Source organism: Mesoplodon densirostris, chromosome X (genome assembly GCF_025265405.1).
Source record: "Mesoplodon densirostris isolate mMesDen1 chromosome X, mMesDen1 primary haplotype, whole genome shotgun sequence".
In the NCBI taxonomy this organism is placed as follows: Eukaryota; Metazoa; Chordata; class Mammalia; order Artiodactyla; family Ziphiidae; genus Mesoplodon; species Mesoplodon densirostris.
In genome coordinates, this window is record NC_082681.1 from 105050167 (window position 1) to 105055693 (window position 5527).

The window sequence follows — 5527 nt, forward strand, 5'->3', positions numbered from 1 at the left end:
TGACAAACTATGTTTGTGATAATTTTTTGGAAGATTTGTTTTCTTAACCAAACTCTTCATATGTTAAAATTAATTTGAATGAGGCATTTCAAAATAAAAATCTACAAGATGATCCATAGACGACGTAAAAGATAGCGTTTCTGATATACACAGATATGCCCTCCTGACAATTTAGGTAGGTTTATATTGATACAAATCTCAAATAAAGATTATAAAATAAAAAAGGAATTTTAGGAAAAAAATTTGGTTGCTCCTACACCATACATGCCATATGATGATTATTAAAATGGCAAGCATGGATTTTTTTTAAGATTGATACGTAGAGACATAGAGATAAATAGGTAGGTTCTTATCTATAAAAGCACTGCCACACAAACTTGAAAATACAAAATAATACAAATGTTCTAAAGGTTAAGAAAACCTAAACATGTCTCTTTTTAATGTCTAAATTGAAGTGCAGCAAAAACCTATCTGATGGTGTGACTGCATTGTTAGGAAATTTGGTTTGGAAACTTTTGGAAAGTAATAAATTACTGGGCGAAATGCTCACTATCCATTATGTTGTCACCTGAAACAGAGTCAATCAACTTCTTCAGCAAAGGAACAATGGGTAAACTAATAAAGTACAGGTTAGTCACCACGTATTACAACCAAGTGTGATTTCGTGAAATAACAGGTCTTAGAGTACGTCAAAGTCAGCTATGCTCTTCAGTTCTTGCTTTGAAGCCAACCTACCTTGGGAATCCTTTTATCAGTAAACACAGACAATGGGTGTCTTTGTTTTCTCAAAGTTTGTGTCACCAGTTGTATTAGCTAGGGCTGCCAGGACACAAAGTACCACAAACCAGATGGCTTCCAAAACCAGAAAGGCATCGTCTCACAATTCTGGAGGCTGCACGTTCAAAATTGAGGTATGGGCTGGGTTGGTTCCTTCTGAGAGCTGTGAGGGAAGGATCTGTTATGGCTTCCCTCCTGGACTTGTAGACATATCACCCTGTTCTCTGTCTTCACGTCCACAGGATATTCTCCCTTTGTGCACGTCTACATGTCCAAATTTCCCCTTTACGTGACACGAGTCGTATTGGATTAGGACCCGTCCTAATGACCTCATCTTAACTTAATTACATCTGCAAGTACCCTAGTTTCAAATAAGGTCACATTCTGAGGTACTGGGTGGGGGGGTTAGGACGGCAACATATGATTTTGAGGGGGGAAGGGGGATGCAATTCAACCTCTGACACAAGTCTAGGACAGGTTAACAATACGGTAACTCTAGCAGTACATGAAGCAAGAGGGTGACTGTGTTAAAGAACTCTGTCTTTCAACGCAAGCTTCTCAATGAATTGCTGAAGTGGTGCCAACTCTCATCTATCAATCAAACTGAACTCTTGAACCAATAAAATAAAGTACTTAACGGACACGTTATGGTGGGCCTTTTCTGGCAGCTGCGTCACAGAATCACAGTGCTGGTAAGAAAGATGGGCAGTCAACTTTGAACAGATGCTTTAGAATAGTATTTACCACCGATATAAGACTTGGGGGAAATGCGACACCAATCTTAGAAGGAAAAAGAGTTGCACAATCCAGTTCATCCTGAACTCAAATCATCAAAGGGTCGAAATATTTCGGAGCAGAACGTGCGCCTCGTGTCAAAATTAGCACCAACTTCCTAATGACATTCCGATCTTGGACCTGCAGCTGTGACTAGACAGCTTGTTTCAGCGCAGAGTTCTGATCTGGTTGAAGAAATCCACAGTGTTAACTGTCCTCCACTCACTCAGGTCCTCTTCCTGAGGACAACATGACAGCTCCCTTCACGTTCCCACTTCCTACGGTGCTTCTGCAGGTGTTACGTGTTCGTACTGATGAGCTCCTTCGGGGATGTTCTTCTTGGACTTGAACGTATGAGAAGAATGGCTGCTGAAGAGGAAGCTCTTTTCTTCTTGAGGGTGAGGGGAGAGGTGGGGGAGGGAGAGGCCATTAGACTGCAGTGCTTGCTTTGTACTCAGAGGAACCGGGAGGGGGAGACAGTCCTCAGTCTGCGGACAGCAAAACCCGGGCAGGCGCTGCTCTGAGCAGGGGTCAAACTTGGTGCAAACACCTGGGTTGCTTCCCCCACCTCCCCAGACAGGAAGATGGACCCAGCTACGTGGCACAAGAAAAGGCTTCACTTACATTGCCATTATAATGTTGGACGCCAATCAAGTACCCAAACAAATAAATAGAGAGTTGTGAACTGTGCTAAATTATATGAAGGGAAAGAAAGAAATTCTCTAAAGAACCCCAATATCCACAGCTGTAAAATACGGAAATGTGCTATAGGTCTCAAGGAGCAAATGAGAAAATCCATGGAAAGCAGGTGGCACAGCATCCGGGGTTCAGTAGATGCTCAATAACGTGAGCTCTTTTGATATGACTGTGATTCTGCCCTGTAATTCCAGCCTCTAATATCTTCTACATTGAAACGTTTGCTGATTTATAGTCATGGATCCCCCTTAGGAATTCATAGTCCATTATTAGTGTTTACTACAGTCCATTCACCAACTTGTTAGTCTACCCTTCCATAAAGAAGAATGGAGTGTATGGGGGTTCTATGTCACAATACGAGCATGGATAGCTTCTCCCTCTGCACACGAATCACAGCGTTCTATGACCGCTATTGCCATCAGGCAGAACTGACAAATTACGTGACATTATTGGTACTGTTTTCTGCCGAGACACTAGAAGTTATAATGTTTACATCATGCAAAGATCAGACTGACATCTAAGTCATCCTTGCCAGTTTCTGCTCTCAGTTATTTACTCAGGTCTCTTCGTTTTTCCAGTCATCCTGCAAAGTCTTACTATTTTGATTTACTTCAGCCTGATGCCCATCTTTCCTCCACTTGGAAGGCACGCTTGGCACGGGGTGCTGGGAGGGGGGCTGCTGTCACGGGCATCCTCTGTGCCATTGCAGGAGCATCCCTGTGTGACTGGGAGGGACCGGAGTGGCCGGCTCTGAGGACGAAAGAATGGAGTTTCCCTCCAGAGTGGAGGGCGGGGTCAACCACGGGCTTGTGCGGAGATGTGTCTCTTGGTCTCCTCTGCTGTCTACCTCTGCTCAAGAATTTGCAGGCAATAAGCAGGTCAGAGAGTCATGCGATTTAAAACTTTAGGCCTGCAAGGGCTCTGAAGTCCATTTTGTCAACCCCCTCAAAGTCCACTTAGATCCCTTCTGTAGTATCTTCATATCAAGAGGCCATTCAAGTACATCTTTCCCCTTAGAAGAAGGAGCATTCCATCTATTTGAGGAGAACTTTATGAGGAATTTTAGGCGCTGCCTTAATTAAGTGGGATCAACATGTACTTGAAGACCTGTATAAACTCTCAAGCAGAATTTCAATTTAGGGAAAGATTCTCCCGGTCTGTCCTAAAACTGAAGATGGGACTCTATCTCCTAGAGAATAATAACACTAAAACAGTAAAATAATGATAATAGCTAAATTTATTAAAACTTTAATAAGTGTCACCGCTGCACAGTGAAAGGTGAAGTAAGCCCTTCACGTTCTGACTCGTGTAATCTCGGCAACGCATACCCGCGGGACGTACCGTTATTCCCAGATGGGCAAGCTGAAGCTTGGAGAAGTTGCAAAGGTTGCTCAGGAAACTATGACGGAGGCCACATGATCACTGAGTTTTCCCCAAAATAATGCTGTCTATGTATATACTCCTCTGGAGTTTACACACTTGTTTGGTTTTCGCTGTTTCCATTTGATCTTCCTCCTCACATGCTCACGAGTCTGCTCCAAACCTATCTTACCTGCCATCTACTTTTGCACCTTTCACCAGAGAAACTGGAAAGCATTATCTTTAGAATATTATCTACATCTTAGAAACAAGGAATTCGAGTCTGGGCCTAAATGCTGCCTCCATAATCTGTTCTGGGCCAAAGCAAGTTTGTTATCCAGGTAGATGGGGGTTTGGATGAAGACGCCAATCGTCTCCAGTCTTCCCAAGAAGCCCTCCACGTGGTTAGTAACTAAGACCCTTAGCATAAACCCCTGTCCACATCCCCCTCTCCTCGCTGAAGTCACAGTGAAGCCAGGCGGAGCCGGGAGCGGCGAGGTTCCTTCCTGGCCACTAGAGGCCAGCAAGCCACTGCCCAGAACCTCCGAGCTGGAGTGCCCTGCTTCTGACATCATGAGGCCGGTTCATTCAAAAGGAGGAGGATGTTGCTAGAATGTTTTTAAAAGGAAAACGTCCCCTGTACTTTCAGTGCATACTACTGAGAGGCCTCTAGTTTTGAAGGCTTCGCGAGACTTCCCAGAATGTAAGTCTTAAGGAAATTAAACAAGCAGAGAAAGTGTGTCTCTGTGGTGTCCGTCCCTGCACCTCTTCCAAAAGCCCTATGCTGTCCGTTCTATCATAATGCTTTATCTCCCCCACCCAGTTAGCTATCTGGAACAAAACACAACTTGAACTGTTCTCTTTTTCTCCTCTAATAATTTATTTTCTAAAAACAGTAACGTCCCTCCTCTTCTTCACTTCTCCTCAGGTTCACACCCTTTCTCTCCCCCTTTTTCTCTCTATTGCTCACTCCTCTCTTCCCCTCTCTGTTGCACTTCTAGGAGGAAATAAGCACTCCGTGACTAGATAATCCACTCTCACAGTTTCAACTACCACCTGTGAGCTGATGTCTTCTAAATCTGTTAGCTCTGGCTGACACCTCTCCTGCAAGCCTCAAAGGTCTATTTCTCACTGACTGTTAGTCATCTGCACGTGGGTGGGTCCCCAGGACCGCAGCTCGACCAGACTGAACACTAGACGGCACTGTGTGAAATAATCCCAACAACCACAAACATATTTGCAAATATCTGCATATGTAGAGAATATCTTTGAAACGATACACAAGAAACCAATAAAGGAGGCGGCCCCCAGCGCTTGGAGCACTACAGCCAGGGGACAAGGTTGGAGAAAGGCTCACTTTTCTCTACGTGCCTTTCGGACCCTTTGGATTTCATATAATGTGCATGGATTACCTATTAAACAATAAAGGGAATTATAGAAACATTTTAATGTTTACATCTTCTAGAGTTTCACCAAGCCCATTGTTCTCCTTCTGCCACGTGCTCCCTGGGTAGATAAACTGACTCTCAGTTTCGACTACCAGTTATGAGCTGGGACTCCCAGATCTGTTATCTCTCTTATCTGTTATCCCCTCCTTCGAGCTTCAAAGTTCCATTTCCCACCGTCAGATATTGTCCGTGGGTATGTCACCAGAACCTCAAACTCAACGTCTCCTGCACCCCGTTCACCATCTTCCAGCTACCTGACCTCGAGGAACGCCCTCTGTAAATCCTGCTGAATTGAAGGATGATGACCCTGCTGCTGCTCCTCCTGAGTTGTCAGTCCCAGCTGCCAACAACCGTGGTCTCGCCCTGCACCCGCCAAACTGGGGTTCATTCCTTCCCTCCCCAGATCCACCCAACCAGCCAGCCAAACAGCCCGGCCCCTCCCCTCCCCTAAAATATGCCTCAGATTCAGCCCA

At 44.7% G+C, this 5527-nt stretch overlaps 1 pseudogene; it reads right to left on the minus strand.

Annotated features, from left to right (window-relative positions):
- Positions 1–1304: 1304 nt before the first annotated feature.
- On the minus strand, positions 1305–5442 carry LOC132481723 (MOB kinase activator 1A-like; annotated as a pseudogene).
- Positions 5443–5527: the final 85 nt, after the last annotated feature.